The following is a 19,096-nucleotide window of genomic DNA, read 5'->3' on the forward strand; positions in this document are numbered from 1 at the left end:
AGTACAGGGTCTGACAAATATATGCTTGTTGACTGATTCATTAACATATCTATTGTGCATTGTGGATAGAATGTTGGATTTGGAGTCTAGATGTTACTAGATGAAAGTCTAGTCTTTCCATGAGACTTATTAGTTATCTGATCATGGAGACATTATTAACCTTCTTGAGCCTCAATTTGCTTACCTTTAAAATGAGAAATTTGAACTTGTTATTGTTGTGTTGTTTCAATGTCTAGCTCTTTGGGAGCCCATTTTTTCTTCAAAGATACTTTGGACAATATGGCTTCTAAAGTCCATTTCACATCTAAATCTATGATCCTATAATTAGTTACTTCAAATATCCCCTCCATTTCCAATTTTGTGAAGATCCTCTGATTCCATGATCTGTCTTCATGGAGGGAGTTCCCACACTTGGACTTTCCACAGTCATAGGTCCTTAACCCTGAACATAAGACATCTCCACTAGAGGGCAAGAAGAGGCAGAGAGAAAAGAAACTCAGATTCAAAGTATATATAATTTGGACCAAGGTAAGCCAAAGGAGGAAGTTGGAGCTACTGATCAAATTGGGTGTTTTCAGTTATCCAGGAACTTAATTTACCCATGTTTTTTCCTGTCTGCAATCATCAGACAATTGTGTTAACTGAAAAAACATTGCTATTAATGGGAAACAGCATCTGCTTTCCATGTAGAAATATTGAACAATTTGTTCATCTCCTTCATAAAATGTTGGTCTTAAGAGTTCCAGTTGTTTATTATGATGGGAAATTGAAGCCAAGGGGTAGAGTAACATGACTGAAATCACTTAGAGAGGGAATGAGAGAAGCCAAAATTGAATACTGGTCTTGCTGAACCAACACAAATGTAATAAAAATGCCCACAATATGATCTTCAGTCTGTGAGAATTCAGAGCTCTTTGAACCCACAGGCTATATAAAAGTATCAATTTCCCCCAGATCATATAATATTAGTTAGAATTCTAGAACCTTAAAGGTCATTTGTAGTTCATTTCCTTCATTTGTCGGTAAAGAGTCTCGAGTCTCAAGAGGATAAATGTCCTCATCTATAAAATTAGGGGACTGGACAGCTATGGCTAGAGGGACAGTTATTGATTAAACAAGGGAGAGATGTGATTACAGAAGATACAATAGATAAATTTTGATCATATGAAATTGAAAAACTTCTACACAGAAAGAATCACCACAGCTAGGAGGAGAATGGAAGTAATAAAGTAGAAAAAATCATCTTTGCATAAACATCTTTGATGATTTTATGGGCAAGATAAATGAAAAGACAACATAGATATTTAAGATCAAAATCCATGGTTACATGAAATGGTCAGTGAATATGAACAAATTGTTCAATTATTCTCAAAATAATTGCCAACTATCAAAAAACATGTATGAGAATGCCTGGAATCATTAAAGAAATGTAATTCAAAACAACTGAAAATTTTAGCTCATAGGCAGAAAATTGGCAAAGACGAAAAAAAAGATGTGTATAGTCTATATTTCAGGGTTTGTGGGACACTTTCATTAGTGGTACAATTATAAATTGGTCCAACCACTTGGAGAAGTGATTCAGAATTATGCTGACAAAATTGCTAAAATACTCTTTTTCTTTCCTCCTAGAGAGTATACTTCCAGGTATATGCAACAAGATACATCAAGGAGAGAAGGAAAGTCTCCAAAACACACCAAAACATTTATTGTGGCACTTTTTATAGCAACAATGAACTAAGGCAAAGTAAAGTAAGCATCACTGGGAAAAATATACATAATTAACATAATAACAATGTTAAGAACAACAATAAAAATCAAATAAAAATAAAAAACCAAATGCTATGAAATTATAATAACCAAAGATTGACTCCAAAGAAGAGATATGAGAATGCTCCCCCCTTTTTTTATAATTCCAGAGAAAAAGAATTAAATTATACATACCATATCAGACTTGGTTGATCTTTTGATTAGTTTCATTGAATCATTTTTTCCTTTGTAATAAGAGATGGTTCTCTGGCTAAGGGAAGGACATGTTAGGGGAAAAAAAGTGACACAAAAACAATTTTATGTTGCTATTCAGTCATATCCTCCTCTTCATGATCCCATTTGGGATTTTCTTGGTAAAAATACTGGAGTGGTTTGCCATTTTCTTTTCCAGTTCGTTTGACAGATGAAGAAACTAAGGCAAATAGGGATAAGTGACTTGCCCAGGGTGACATAGCTAGTCAGTGTTTGAGGCCTGATTTGAATTCAAGTCTTCCTGACTCTCAAATTGGCATTCTATCTACTTTCCTATTAACTTCCTTTATGATTCTTTTAAGTAACTTATCCAAGTCACGTAGCTAGACCGTAAAGCATCATGTTTAAAATTCAAATCTCTCAATTTATAGAATTATAGATAAAGAGCTGGAAGGTATCTCCATGATCTAATCCAACTCCCTCAATTTAGTGAAGAGAAAACTAAGCTTCAGAGAGTTTGGGACTTGTCTAATTACTCTTAGGTAATAAACACCAGAGGTAGGATTTGAATCCAGATCCACACTCTTCAAAGTCATCTTTCTTGCCTTCATCATGCCTTACTTTCCACTCCATCTAAGTTGTTGCTTAAAACAAAACAGACTGCAAAAAGTGAATATAGAGGGCTAGAAAGCATCTTTTTTTCCAATTTCTCACATTTTTCTTTTTGCAGATAATTGAAAACCAGCCAATAGAAAACAACAGCTTTTGTTTGAGGCTCAAACAAAAAGTCTACCCTCTTACTTTATCCAAGTGATAACTAGAAGGTATGCTGCTGCATAATCTATACAGAATATTTTCCTCCATCATTCTCAATAGGAATTTGGAAGCAACATTTTGTTAATTAGCACAGAAATGCATTTGAACGAATTTATAAAGTGGGTTAAATCACATGATGAATTTGAACATTCCCTGGCTGGGAATTTTCCTTGAATGAGAAGTTTGGGCTGTTACAAATAAAACAAACAAAAAAAATGGTTTGGAAAAACATGGGATTTCACAGCAGTAAGAAGCCTTAAAAACCTTCAGATTAACTTCTTCACACAACATTAGAACTATAATTCTGAGAATTTAAAGACTATATAGTCTATCCTTTTTTTCACAGAGGAAGGAACAGAGGCAAAGAGAAGGGAAATGACTTACCTATATTCTATTAGCTACATGAAATCGTGAATTTAGAGAAGTGTAAAATTGAGATTTGAACTCTGGACTTCAATACCCACAAGCCCTTGCTCCACTTCCCCAGAATGCTTTGTAATCTCACGCAATTCTGAGGTGGGCTGAGATCGAGGAAGGATTTAAGCTGATGGCAAAGGCTTTTGGGCTCTCTTTTTGGACTTCCGTTTTGGAGCAGACGTGCCTCTTTCCATAATGTAGGTGAGGTCTTGTTTAGGCCTCTGGCCTAGGCACATTTTTCCTTATCCTGTATTTTCTTTAATCCTTAATCCTTAATAAACCTCTAAAAAATATAATACTCCTTGCAGAGAGAAACTAATTTCTACCTGCCTCAGTCTCCCCTAAATTTTAACTGTTACAGAAGCAAGGATGACAAATTCAGTTTACAATTAGTAGCCATTTCTACTACATTTGGGAATGTTTGCAGATGACCATATTCACTGTGGGGTGTTTTGGAAATACATGTAATCTCATTCAGTTTGGGCCCCTAGTTTAGGTCTTGTCATTGTTCACAGTCATTTCAGTTATGTCCAACTCTTCATGACCCCATTTGGATTTTTTTTTTTTGCAAAGATACTATCATGGATTGCTATTTCCTTCTCCAGATTACTTTATAGATGAGAATTGAGGCAAACAGGGTTAAGTGACTTGCCCAGGGTCACACAGCTCTTAAGTGTGTGAGGCTAGATGACACTCTATTCTCTGTAACATTTAAATGCCCCCATTTTATAGCTGGAAATATTAAAATTATTTGAATTCTACACCAATTTAGCATACCACAGCAAGAGCACATATTTTAAAGCAAAGCATTTAATCACAATTAAAATAATTAGAAAAGTAATAAAGTAAACAATCTATACATACTAAGTAGATTCAGATCTCCTCAAGCAAATAGTAGGGTAGGAATATAAGCCAGGGAAGACCCTTGCTTTAAGTGAAAAAGTTATCTCTTGTATTTTTAGACACTGAAATGAATACTCAACCATGCAGCATCTCTGATTCTCTGACCACTGGCAATCCATCTTCTAAATATAGCAGTAAATTATCTCTGCCTCTCAGTTTCTTTATATTTTGTGGCTGGGAAGAAGATTTGGGGTATAGGGGCTTGATTGTCCTCCCCATCCTATTCTAGGTACCATCATGAATGTTTTATCAATGTGGTTCTCCTCTTTCATAAAGTCTTTCCCTGAATCAAAGTAAGGTCTCTTCTAGCTGTCACTCTGGATCCAAACACACAGTCCCCTTGAAAAATGAGGTTCTCATGATAAGAAAGTGATCAATTCTCCTATTTAACTTCCTGGGTTCAGGTATTGTGGGAGATCTAGTAGGGTTGATACATCACTATTACAATTGTATTCCCAATTCTAATAGCCTTGGACACTATCGATATTGTTCCAGGATCTTTAAGAAGAAACAGAATTTTGTCAGGAAGTCCATTTAGCTATAATTCTGGAGGTTGCTAATTGTCATGGCTGGAAAGATACTGTTAAATACAGAAAAGAAGGACTAAAAGAACTTCTTTACTGAGTGATTAAATTAAATATCAAGGCTGGAGTCTGAAGAGAACATTCCTTGCAGAATTTAGTTTCTTATCCTGTGAAGAAACATTATGATGGGAATTCTTTAGATAGGGACTTTGCCAGGAAAGAGAGGTGGGTTCTGGATTATAATTTTTAGCACTAATTGCCCTAGGCTTTTATCAGAGGCAGACATACCTAATGATCTTTTGGGGTTCTACAATGTGCTGAAATTCTTGGGCATTGTTATTTCTTTTCTGGTCTTCTCCCTAAGACCCATTTTAAATACTGTGCTAAATATTTGAATACAAATTCAAAAGGCAAGATAGTTTCTGCCTTCATGGTCATGGATGGTGAGTAGAGTCATAAGGCAATTGATGGGGATGGACTTTCTATGAATAGTTGTATGAATCTGATGGTTGTTCAGTTGTGTCTGACTCTGATTCCATTTGGGATTTTTTGGGCAAGGATACAGAAGTAGTTTGCCATTTCCTTCTCTAGCTCATTTTACAGATGAGAAAACAAGGGCAGAGTTAAGTGACTTGCCCAGAGTCATATAGCTAGTAAATGCCCAAGGCCAGATTTGAACTCAGGAAGATCAGTCTTCCTGACTTCAGGCCCAACACTCTATCTACTGTGCTGCCTAGTCTTGGATTTTTCACTTAGTTCCTTTTCCCATCAGTTAATATGATAACAGCTTTCAAAGCTATTTCTTTTTTACAGACCACAAATTCAAATTTTAATAAGGCTCCCCTTCCTAGATCACAAAGAATATCCTTTGTAATTTTTAAAGGAATATATGGATATAATCAATTTGGGGAAAGTGACATTTCCTGGGAGTAAACATAAGTATTATAGAATGGCTCAATGGAATTCTGCTTAGTAATAGTATAAGAAATAAATATTGATTGTTTCAACTCTGGTAAACTGAGTGGGCACATAAGCTAATTCTGTTTGTTGTCTGTAGATGGAATAGCTGTTACTAATATGATGAATATCTAATATGATCTAATAATAATACTAATATGATGAAGCTGTTACTAATATGATGAATATCATCACAAAGTCTTTTCCCCCCTCTCTAATACCCAAATCTAGTCTATCTTCAAGACTTGACTTCAGTTCTTCTCTCCTCTATTAAGTCTTCCTAACCCAATCTGTCCTAAAACAGTGTCTCCCTTCTTTGAACTTCTTGTCAATCAGCTTTAAAGCATTTCTTATGTTGCAATATTATAAAGCTATTTAACTTTAATTACTAATACTTCATAAATACTAATACTAATATTTCCATGTCTCATTGGGCATAGAGATGGATAGGCTGGACTCAAGAAGGCTTGAGTTCATATTTGGCTTTAGATACTAACTGTGTAAACTAGGGAAAGTCATTTAATTTCTATTTGCCTCAGATTCCTCATGCTATAAAATGAAAATATTAATAATAGTTACCTCCCAGGACTATTGTAAGAACCAAATTATATAATTGTAAAATACCTAGCATGGTTCCTGGCACATATTGAGTAACATATATAACTCTATCTATCTATCTATCTATCTATCTATCTATCTATCTATCTATCTGTCTGTCTGTCTGTCTGTTTGTCTGTCTGTCTGTCTATCCATCCATCAATCCATCTATCTATTCATCTATCCATCAATCCATCCATTCATCCATCCATCATTCATCCATCCATCTGTCTGTCTATCATCTGTCTATCCATCAATACATCTATCTATCCATCTATCCATCCATCCATCCATCTATCATTCATCCATCTGTCTATCTATCTGTCTATCTATCTATATTTAGGGCAGTGAGGTGACATAGTAGATAGAGTGTTAGGCCTGGAGTCAGGAAGACTCATCTTCCCGAGTTCAAATCTTGCCTCAGACACTTACTAGTTGTATGATCCTGTTTGCCTCAGTTCTTCATCTGTCAAATGACTGGAGAAGGAACTGGCAAACCACTCCAGTATCTTTGCCAAGAAAACCTCAAAGAGGTCATGAAGATTTGAATATGGATGAAACAACATATACATATTAACCCAAATATGATAATGATGATGATGAGAAGGATTTTCAATGAATGCATTTGTATTTTGCTCAATTTCCTATATATCTCACCTAATTTATTTTAATGATTCTATGAATCTGTCAACTCATCTATATGGGAATTCTTTTGAATAATGCAGGATGCAACTCATATATGTCCTCTTAATATATATGATTCTTTTCTACATCTTCCTATGTGTGGTGCCTGGAGTACCCTTTCTTTTTACCCTGGGATCAAGGTACCCTGTGGGTCCATATGCACTAAAATCTAAAGCATCAATAAAAGTTGCCAATAATATATTTAATTTTTGTTACAATTGATTTTTGTTTTTTATATGTAACAATATAACATGTATCATTTGTTATGAATATGCAATGAATTATCATAAATATGTTTATCTGAAAGAAACAAATTCTCACATAAGCTATGTCCCAAAATCTGACTCATTCTTTTCCTCCCCTCCCTCATATCCCTTCTGTCTTCCTAAGAAGGGAGGTAATATGACATAGGTAATACATATATTATCACATAATACATATTTCCCTGTTTGTCATATTGGGAGTCATATATTGCATACACTAGAGAAAAGTTCATGGAATACCGGTTTGCATTTGGACTCCATTTATTCCTTCTATGGTGGTCAATATCCTTTTTAGTCATGAGCCCCTTGGAATTGTCCTGGAACCTTCCTTGTTAAAAATAGTTATTTCATTCTGAGTTGATTATCCAGAAGATGTAAAAAGAGTCACACAGATTAAGAGGACATATTTGGGTTGCATCCTGCATTATTAGAAAGAGTTCCTGTACAGTTTCACAGAAGTGAGATGAGCTAGATAGAAATATGAACAAGACACAGTGTTTGTGTTTATGGAATATATACTACTACTCATCATCATCACCATCCTCAGAATTTATATTTATATGTTGTTTCATCCATATATAGCACTTCATGACTCCTTTTGAGGTTTTCTTGGCAAAGATACTGGAGTGGTTTGCTAGTTCCTTCTCCAGTCATTTGAGAGATGAGGAACTGAAGGAAACAGGGTTAAGCAAACAGAACGATGTATTATTGTATGATGATTATATGCATATTTATTTATATTATACATTATCATGCATATATACTAGTCAGTCAAAACAACAGAATCAGTTAAAAGCAAAGCCATTAATAAAATGGTATATTAATAAAAATGAGGCTAGAATGTTCCTCCCAAAATCCTAGGACACACTATTCTACAAATGTACACAATCAAGAGAAAGAGTGGATGCAGATATAATTCATAAAGGGCCCAAGATTAGGGAACATGTGATCCAGGCATACATGCAGAAGGAAAACACCTATAATGAATATCTACAGGCAGAGCAAGTGCATATAGGAGTAATGCATTCCTCCTAGGGTGCTGGATCACCAGTGTCTTCTGATGATGTCATTGTATTACTCTCTCTGGGTCTTCTTAATACCTAGTGCTGTGTTTTATTACACTTATGTCTTAATGGGTATTTGCATTGTTGTTTCCAAATTGATGGCATATCACTGCTGTTTTCTTCTTTTCAGTCTAACTCTATTTTGTTCTCTGTCTCTGTCTTTCTCATTTTCTTTCTCTCTCTGTATTCTCCTGGCAACCATCCCTTCCCAGTTGCTCAACTGACAAGATTCAACCCATAGAGTTACTTGGCCAAGTGAAAGGCCTTCAAGGAATATTGCTGAAAATCCATTCAATTGTCTCAATTCAAAAGCAAACTGAAACTCTACCCGGCTCCACTTTTGGGAGCAGGAAGCTTAGCTGTAGTTTCTTAGCCCAGAATATCATAGATTTATAATTCATCTAGCACAGTGATGGTGAAATTTTTAGAACCTTTTAGAGACCATGTGCCATGCCTCACCCCTGAGACCCAGTGCCCTCCCCCCACCCCCTACTACCTTACTTTAGAAAGGGGAAGAAGAAAGAGAAGGGAGTGGCCTAGAGCTATACTCAGGGGAGGGAGTAAGCACAGTAAGCACAGAAGCAGGGAGATGGGGTGGAAAGGGGGAAAGGGAGCAGCTTTCCTAGAGTCCCTCTGCCTTTCTAGTAACTAATTTTGCTGGGGATAGTGTGCCTGCCCACAGTGAAGTCTCTGTATGCCATTTTTGGCATGTGTGCCACAGGTTTGTCATCAAGGAACTAGGCTAATCCTTTCATTTTGCAGATGAGAAAATTGAGGTATGGAGAAGATAAGTAACATTGCCAAGGCCTTACTAAGTAGTATGATCAGAATTCAAATTCTGCATCTAGTACTTTTTTTTTTTGCCCATTCCACTCTGAAGCTTTTATTAACTCAATGCTCTTCCCATCTCTATCTTTGAAGAAAATTTTTTTCATCTCTAAAGATCTTCTGTTTTTAAAACTTTTAACAGTTAGTCTCCATCCTTCATTCCTTACTCCATCAACCTAGCTCACAAGCATAATTCATAAACCTATTCAAAGTCCTCTAACATATAAAACAGTCAGTCACTTCAGCAGGTTCCAGAGTGAAAGGCGGCATTCACTTCAACAGAAGCTTTTCAATTTGAAACTTTGGGTTGGAGTTCCCTGGAGATTTCAGTTGGAAACTTTAGGTTTAGAGTTCCCTAGAGATTACTAGGATCTAGGGGTTAAGTAGGAAGCTGGGGAGTCAGTGCTGAAGAGTTCCACAGGGAGTTTTTATTCAGATATGGTATTCTTTTGAGTGCAAATCAGAAACCCACAGCTGCATTTTGCATTGATCTTTCCCTTCCCCAGGATGATTATCATATCTACTCTCAGTCTTTAATAGTTTTCTTCTTCTTCAAAAAAAAAAACAAAAAACCATCTATTCTGAAAGAGTCTGCTGGCTAATCAAACCCTGCCCCCAAGCTTCCCTCAGAGACATGGAATGCAGATTGAAAGAAGAGCTGGTTGCTCAATCAGTGAGTACTTCTTGGTTTTGTTTGTTTGTTTGTTTGTTTGTTTTTTAGGGGAAGTTTTGTTTTGTGGAGATATGAGGCAGAACAATTTTGATGGAAAAAAGGTTGATTAACTTATTAAATCATTAACCAATTTATTAATTCATTTATTCATCCACTTGTTCATTTTTCTAATTGTTAGCTCATTTGCTTATTTTTGTTGATTCATAGTTGCTCATTTTACCTACCTACAAATGCACATATAAACATCTATCTATCTATCTATCTATCTCTCTCTCTCTCTCTCTCTCTCTCTCTCTCTCTCTCTCTCTCTCTATCTCTATCTATCTATCTATCTATCTATCTATCTATCTATCTATCATGTGTTTCCTCTCTCTTGTTTATTTATAATCTGGACTTTAATTATATCCCTGTCAGAAACTCTCAGGGTAGAAACTCCTTCACAGATGCATATTGGCAGTTCTTTTGTAATTTACAGTCTTAGATTATTGTCTGTGGAAATGAGAGGTTAAGTAACTTAATCAAAGTCAAGCCACTGGCTTGAATCAGAGGCAGCACTTGAAACCAGATCTTTTGGACTCCCAAGGTTTGGCCTCTATCTACTACATTATGCTCAAAGAATTGTCTTTGGTTTTAAGTAAAGTCACAAACATATAAGCCAAATGACATATTAGCGCAGTGCTTGAGACCAAGGATGTGAGTTTTAAAGTGGCATAATTTGGTTAAATTTTTTCTGTTACATGGCAAGGCAATGAGCATGTATGTAACCCTAACTGGATCATTGATCATCTAAATAATGCATATCCTTAATCACTAGGGCACCCTAGATGAGTATTTTTATGTCATACTCACTAACTGAGGCTGTTGACTTTGTGTAACTTTGTCTCACTTAAATCCATTTCATGGGCAAACTAAGATATTGATTTTCTTTGTAAACAAAGAATGAACAGCATCTACTCACTAATTATGGAAATACCCTAAAGTTCTGCCCTGCTCCCTTTTTTCTGTCTATTTTCTCATTTGGTGATCTCAATGGGTTCAATTATCATCTCAATGAAGATGATTCCCAAAATTCTATGTCCAGTCCTGATTTCTCTTCTGAACTCTAATAACATATCACTAATTGCTACCTGCCAGTTTTGAATTGGATGTCCTGAGAGCACCTCAGACTCAATATATCCACAGCAGAATTTATTATTTTTTTCTCCAAAAGAGAGGTTGCCTCTTTTAAACTTTCTCATGCCTGTCAAAGACATTATCATCCTACTAGACATCCAGCTTAACATTGGTATTCATTAAGCAAATTGGCTGATAGTTTTCTTTTCTCTGTTTTTGCTCTCCCTGGTTTAGGATTCAAAACTATATTTTTGTCATAAAAGGAATTTGGTAGGCCTCCTTCTTTGTCTATTTTCCCAGTTGTTTACAGAGTATTTGGATTAATTTTTCTGAGGAATTTATAATAATTATGCATCACATAATAATTGATTCTATTCAGTAATTCACTCTAATCTGCATTACTGCTTTATTTTGCCAACTCACTTTTTCATATTTGAATTAAATTCAGAAATCAATTCTCTTTCATCCTCCCCTTCCCACTGCAGTTAGTTTGAAGTGTGGTTGAAAGTTAAAGGTATCATTTGTGCTATTAGCCCCTGGGACACATGCTAGTTATTTGTAATCCCCAGTCTGCTTAATTTGGTGCCACCCCCAAAATATACATCATCTCTCCTTGTTTGTTCTTGTGCAATTAGAGGAGATCTGATCTCCAATTAAGGAACAGTGAGGTCAATGGTACTGATTCCCTAACAAATGTAAGGATAATTTTAGGGTGTGACCTAATCTAAATTAATTTGGTCACCAGAGAAAATTCCAAATAAAATACCCAAGTCAGTTTGGAAATTTATGATGATTTTAATTAATATAGAGGGAAGGAATCAAGGAGAAGAGAGAGAAAAGGGTATAGGATTTCTCCCACCTGGCCTGTGCCAGAGGGAGTTCAAAGACCTCTGCCACGAGATCTTTGAAGAAGATTAGAGGCTTTCCTAAGAGGATAGTGTTTGGAAGGTAAAGGAGAAAAGAATCAGTCTAAATTCTGAGAGAACTCAGTGAAGATGCCTCACCTGAACTAGGCTACTCAGCTTCTCCCAATATAGTATCAAGAAAAACTCATCGCCAAAACCAGACAATAGCTGCCACCATGCCAAGATGTCTGTCATAGGCCATCCTCCTAAATACTTAATCCTTAAGTATTGGTGTAGAAATTCCTGTTTTTGTTAGACTAACAAAAGGGTGTTAGGGTGGAGTAATCTAAAGTTCACAATGCCCCCTGATGATGATTGCGAGACTAGTCTCCCCATTTGATCACTAAACAAAATCATCCTGCACCTCCAAATTTTCTAACTGCAAGTGCATACATAATTTCAGCCAGGATGATAGTCAAACTTTGGTACTTGTCTGAGTTTTTCATAAAGAATGTAGATACAAGGAAGTCCTTGTATCTTAACATATGTCAAGCATTGCAACCTTGAGTCTCACACTAGGTTCAAGTCCTTTTGTATTGGCTTAGAAGTGCATCAATCTGTGCTCCTTGTTTTTATCCCATTTCCTAGAATCAGACGCAAACATTAATTGTAGCAGTCCACTCCTAACTAGGGGCAAGGGGAAAACAATATGTGCAGATTGCTCAGTCTTGGGCATGCTCAGTAGTGCTCATGGCTGGGAAGGCCTCTGACCCTTGACCCCAGCTTCTCCCAGGTTAGGCGGGAAAACAGGTTTCTTTGTTCTCACCTGGTTAAGAGAAACCACACCTATGCCTTGTCATTGACCAATGAGAATCATCCCTATGTACTGTGTATATTTGCATATCAAAAACTATATCTAGCCCAGCAGGCTCCGCCTTCGCTCTCTCTGCCCTCTGCTCTCTGCTCTCTCCTCTCTCTCCCTTTCAGGCTAGCTGATGGCTGTCCTTGCAGGAGCTTGGCCTCTGGCCAAGCTCCATCTTTAATCTTTCTCTCTCCCCCTTTCCTTTATATACCATGCTTTTGCCTCAATAAACGACTTCTCTTTGCATACTATGTGAGAGCTGTCCGTACCTTCTTTCTCGCTTCCCCTTTCCTTCTCTCTCTCCCCCTCCCCTCTCAGGGGTCGTAAGGGGCTGGTCCCCGACATTCTGGCAGCCCAACGTGGGGCCCGAGCGACCACCGGACGACTGAGGAAAAATTCGGCGCCGAAATCGAGACTACAGTAACCGGTAGGGATCGAATAGATGATCCTGAGGAAATCGAGACTACAGTAACGGGTAGGGATTGGACAGATCCTGAGGAAGGGTAGGTCGTCCCATTCATATCTCCCTCTCAAACCCCATTGTGTGAATGGTCGAATGTATGTGTGTTTTGATGGCAACGGAATAACAGTCCCCTTATATATACGAAGTGCAGTTTCCCTCCCCCACCTGGGTCTGCTAGTACAATACTATGCTGAGGCCTCCTCTCTCGGACCTGGATCTCCGGAGGTTAAGAAACACCTGAGGAGCGGTCTGAGGGGGAGGGGAAGGAAAAAGAAAATTTGACCCAGGGAAACCCTCACTAGGGGCGATTGAGAACTCGAAAAATCTCACTTTGAAACAAACAGTTGCTAGAGCCTAGTGAATTTCAAAAGGAGCAACTGGGAAAAGAAAAAGCAGGAGTTAAAATTTCATCAGGAAAGCAAAGTCAAATTTACCTGCTCCTGAGACAAAAGGCTCCAAGAGCCAGGCTGCTATTCATAAACAAAAGCGGGAAAGGCTAGCCGACCAGAAGCAAGGAGCAAGCTAATCTTCACAGGCAAATTCCTGGGATGCTTTTAAAAGGCTTATCAAGAAGTAATTGCTTTGACTCAAGCAGGGCACTTAAAGGGTCAGAATTACTTGGAAAAAGGGATCTAATAAAACCACAGGTCTCAGCAAAATTAATGAACCAAGGTAATAATTCTGAATTAGGTTAAATTCAGAACAGCCTAGGTTGTAAAAAGATATTGCCATTCTGTAACCAAAGGCAGAAGATTTTTTTTAAAAAGGGCAAGCCTCTACACTCATTTAGCATTTGAAAAAGGTCCTAGGAACTCTTTTGTTTGAGGTCCAGCCAGGTAAAGGCAGGCTTTACCTGGGTGCTGGGAATTTGAATTTTAATTTAGTTTTAATTTAGGTTGGATAGGCAAAATTATAAAGGAATGTCTGCTTATATTTTTTGATAAAGGAAGTTAAAAAAGGAGAATTAAATATCTTTCTCTGACTTTTGTTATATGCCACAGAATATCAGGACTAGAAATGTTTTATCTGTAGAGAAATTTTGGTATATATCTCAAGGTAGCTAAAGTGCACACAGAAAACTTTTAAGGTTTGGGCTTAGATCCGAAGCAGCTTGAGATTTTTTCTCTACCGGCCACGTGGCTTGAGCCACGTGGAAGATAGCATCAGAGCAACTGAGGTTGCAAGTTTTATCACTAAGGCTGTAATTGGCTAGAAGAAGAAATTTAATACTAAGATATAATAAGCATGAATTGGAATATGATTTAAAGGAATTTCTAAAGCTTTCTAATTTTAACTATGGAGGAATTATTAACACTTTTCTAAACAGGACATAAAGCAACAGGATGAATCTTGAGCAGAGCTTATTCAAACAGCCTGTATGCAGTTCAGAAATTTTTTACTGGGCATATTACTATACCTGTATCCAGAAAGCAAATGATTTATAACTAGAATAGCTTTTACTATGGAAAATTAAGACACATGCTCAGCAGAGTAAAAGCATGGTTGGAAGGATTCAATCTGTTTACCAGTGGTTAATTATTAAAGTTATCAGGAACTCTGTTACTCAGTACAGTAATTTATTAAGGATTTGAAAGAGGCAATACTATCATGTATTGAAATTGCAGATATTGAAGCTGATCATGATATTGAAAAGAGACCTATGATAATAATGCAAATTCAAAGATTACTGGCATAATTTGATTTATTTCTGCAGGGAAGATTATATTACACTATTCATTTGTGTGTAAAACAAAAAGGGGGAGATGTAGCAGTCCACTCCTAACTAGGGGCAAGGGGAAAACAGTATGTGCAGATTGCTCAGTCTTGGGCATGCTCAGTAGTGCTCATGGCTGGGAAGGCCTCTGACCCTTGACCCCAGCTTCTCCCAGGTTAGGCGGGAAAACAGGTTTCTTTGTTCTCACCTGGTTAAGAGAAACCACACCTATGCCTTGTCATTGACCAATGAGAATCATCCCTATGTACTGTGTATATTTGCATATCAAAAACTATATCTAGCCCAGCAGGCTCCGCCTTCGCTCTCTCTGCCCTCTGCTCTCTGCTCTCTCCTCTCTCTCCCTTTCAGGCTAGCTGATGGCTGTCCTTGCAGGAGCTTGGCCTCTGGCCAAGCTCCATCTTTAATCTTTCTCTCTCCCCCTTTCCTTTATATACCATGCTTTTGCCTCAATAAACGACTTCTCTTTGCATACTATGTGAGAGCTGTCCGTACCTTTGTCTCTCTTCCCCGTTCCTTCTCTCTCTCCCCCTTTCCCTCTCAGGGGTCGTAAGGGGCTGGTCCCCGACAATTAATCACAGTCCCATAACATTTTATCAATAAATGGCAGGTTCCCACAGTTTAAAGCTTTTTGGATATGCATTAATATTATAGTAAGCATATATATATATGTGTATATATATATAAATATATATACATACACACATATATATTTTAAACTTATATTACTGAAGAAAAGATTCATATTAATTGTATGTACCTTTAGTACAAGATTTGAGAAAAAAGGGGGGAAATCAAATATTCTAATCAAAATAAAAGAAAAGCAATTATGAAAATAAGGGGTAAAAATCAGGAATTCAATGTGTTCCTGAATACAGTATCCACTTGCCTATGGATTATTATCTCCAATGCATGTGATAGGATACAGTCAATCAGTCTCAACACAAGATGCTCTCTTTACATGTGAGCAATGAACCCAAGAGTCCTTCTCTCCAATCTTTATAGATGTTGGAGTAGTTAACAATATTTGGAATGTCCCTTCTCAGGAAGGCTGAGTTGCTTCAGTAAGCTGGGAATTCTTAATATACACCTTGTCTCCTGGGTTCAAGTCATGAAGTGAAAAGTCTAGTGCTCTGGCTTGCACTGCAGCTCCGGATTCATGGAGTTCATGCAGTTTGTGCTTTAATTCCTGTATATAGGAAGCAATAGTAGTATCTCCCCCTAATAGTGATGTATATGCAGGGGAGAAAGGCTTAACCTGTATAGGAGGATGTCCAAAAAGCATCTCAAATGGTGAGATGTGTAGATCTCCTCTAGGCCTGCTTCTAAGATAAAATAGGGCCAGGGGGAGAATTTCAAGCCACTTAAAATGGGTCTCAGTGCATAATTTTCCAATCATAGTTTTAAATTCTCTGTTCATTCTTTCAACTTGGTCTGAGCTCTGGGGATGATATGGTATTTGATATGATATGAAATTTGGGAGTTATCCCCAAGCAAGAATATATTTGATTTAGGACAGAATCAGTAAAATAACTTCCTCTATCTGAATCAATATGTACTAGCAGGCCAAAACAAGGAATAATATCTTTTAAAAGCCCCTTAGCAACAAAAGTTGCAGTAGCTTGGGCTGCAGGAAATGCTTCTGGCCATCTGGTCAGTTGATCTACTATGACTAGACAAAATTTATAATGTCACACCTTTGGAATTGGTATGAAATCTATCTGTAGGTGCTCAAAAAGTGTTACAAGCCAGAGGATGCCAACCAAAGGCTTTGCCATGAAAGGCATGTTGGTTATATGCTTGACAGGTAGAGCAGGCTGTACACACATTAGAGGCTATAGTAGTTATACCAGGGGCTATCCATACTCTCTTAACAGAGTCCAAGAGTCCACAATGCCCTGGGTCCCAAAGTGACCATTTTTATGAATAGATTGGCAAATCTGGTGATAGAAACTTCTAGGGAGCAGGAATTTTCCTTCAGATGACACCCATACTCCATTAATCTGTTTTGCTTTGATTTTTTGCTTCCATTTTTCCACTTCCTTTTCATTATAGGAAAGTGATAAATTTAAGTCAACACTGGCTGTTAATGTTAAAATTAATTCATGCACTTCTATGACTACTAACTTTGCAGTGGCATCTGCTCGATCATTTCCCCTAGAGACAAGGCCAGTGCCACCTGTATGGGCAGAGCAATGAACTACAGCTAGGGCTTCAGGCAGTTTGAGAGTAGAAAGTACTTCATTAATAATTTTTGCATTAGGTATAAATTTTCCAGCTGAGGTTAAAAATCCTCTCTGGAGCCATAGCATCCCAACTAAATGAAAAATGCCAAAAGCATATCTAGAATCCATATAAATTGTTGCCTTTTTCTCCTTGGCAATTTTACAGGTGTGTTTCAGAGATATGAGTTCTGCACCTTGAGTGCTAATATTAGAGGACAGTGAAGCTGACCACTCAGTGGCAAATTCTTTTATCCACTCACCACAAGATTTGTCCCAAGCAAGATTCTAGTGTTCAGAGAGACCCACCAATTCAACTCCTCAGTTCAACTAAGTTCAGCCATCAAGCCCTCTCCTCAGCTTTGGCAAGCTGAGTCTCTTCAGAGATCGCTCTCCGAGAGAGTTTTTCAGAGTTTCTTGCTCTCAGCTTCTGACCTCCTTTTAAAAAGAATTTTCTCCTATGTCACCTCCCCTAAGTTCTCACATCTACCAATCACAGTAGATGTTTTTCAAAGGACAGACCATTCTTAATTCACATCTGAGTAGACTAAACTTTTGAGTAATTCACACCTGAGTAGACTAAAACCTCACACCTCTTTTGTTAAGTTTGTCCCTTGCTAGTTTGCAAGTTGCCTGACCTTCATAGGTACTTAGCACCTTCCTAAAAATAGACTTAGCTTAAAGCTTTTGCTTCACTATAAGTATGGGTTAAGTACTTTTCATTGTTCAATAAAGAGTTTACAACTTTATCTTTCCCTAAAGTATGCTTAAGTATGGGTGGAGTAGAGTTCTCACATTCCTGACTAAGTCCCTTTATTGTTTAAAATGGGGAATGGTCTTAACCAAGTGTTCTGAAGCAGGGTCTGAGAATTTTTAAGACTCACACTACTCAGTTTCTCCCAGTATAGTATCAAGGAAAACTCACAGCCAAAACTGGACAATAGCTGCCACCACGCCAAGATGCCGAAATGCTCAGCAAGCTGCTGTCAGAGCCACCTTTCCACTGAAAGAGACCAGAGAGAGGAAGTGACATGAAATATATAGACAGTTTTTACATCACTATCCTGCATCTCACATGTACCAATGGTAGCTTAATCTTGACTTAGGACAGCCCAGGGGTCTGTCAGTTGTTTCTGATTTGTCATTTACTAGCACATGTCTGTCATAGACTATCCTCCTAAATACTTAATCCTTAAGTATGAGTGTAGACATTCCTATTTTTGTTAGACTAAGTAGGGTAGAGTAATCTAAAGTTCACACAAAGATTATAAGAGGCAGATGGGTCCCATAAAGCAATTAACATTTCTTAATGGTCAGAGAGGGGCATGATTAGCCACATTTAAATACAAACTCAGTTTTCTCAATATAGTCAATTATAATATTCTCCAACTATTTAGATTCTTTCCTATGTGTCAGTAGAGGATCCTCCCTTTTCAGTGGGGTTCCTGGCCTTATGAAGAGACCAGTTGTGACCTGCTTCATTATCAGCTGTAGGTATCATTGTTAATAAACTGATTTTTCTTGGATTAGGTACTTCAGTTTTCCTTTATTGCAGTTACTTGTGACAGTTCCTTAAATGTTTGGTAGAATTCACTTGGGAATCCATCTGATCCTAAGGGTTTTTCAAATATTCTATTTCCTCTCCCGTTCATCTGGACAATTTATATTTTTGTAAATATTAATCTAGTTTACTTAGAATGTAACTTTTACTGAGATTTCATTGGGCAAAATAACTTAATAATTATTTAAATTTCATCTTCTTTGGAGATGCATTCCCCATTTCATTTTTGACACTAGTAATTTGATTTTCTTCTTTCTTTCTTAAAAATCGAAATGAAAATGGTTCATCTATTTTTTTAGATAAGTTTTTTAGAGGAGAAAGTTGGCACAGATTAACTGAGTGCTTTTTTTACTCCACCATCTTGTTTCCACCATTGGAAGTCTCCTAGCACCTAACTCTTACTTTGCATATAGAACTCTCGGCCTGAAATTAGGAAGACCCAAGGTCAAATTCAGTCTTTTGCCCTAACTATATGATCCTGGGAAATTCACTTAATTTCTGCTTCAGTTTCCTTAACTGTAAAATGGGAATAATAATAGCACTTACCCATGGGATTGTTGTTAAGATCAAATGAGATAATATTTGTAAAGTGCTTAGTAGGCCCTAAATGAAT

This window comes from Monodelphis domestica, chromosome 7 (assembly GCF_027887165.1).
Source record: "Monodelphis domestica isolate mMonDom1 chromosome 7, mMonDom1.pri, whole genome shotgun sequence".
Taxonomy (NCBI): Eukaryota; Metazoa; Chordata; class Mammalia; order Didelphimorphia; family Didelphidae; genus Monodelphis; species Monodelphis domestica.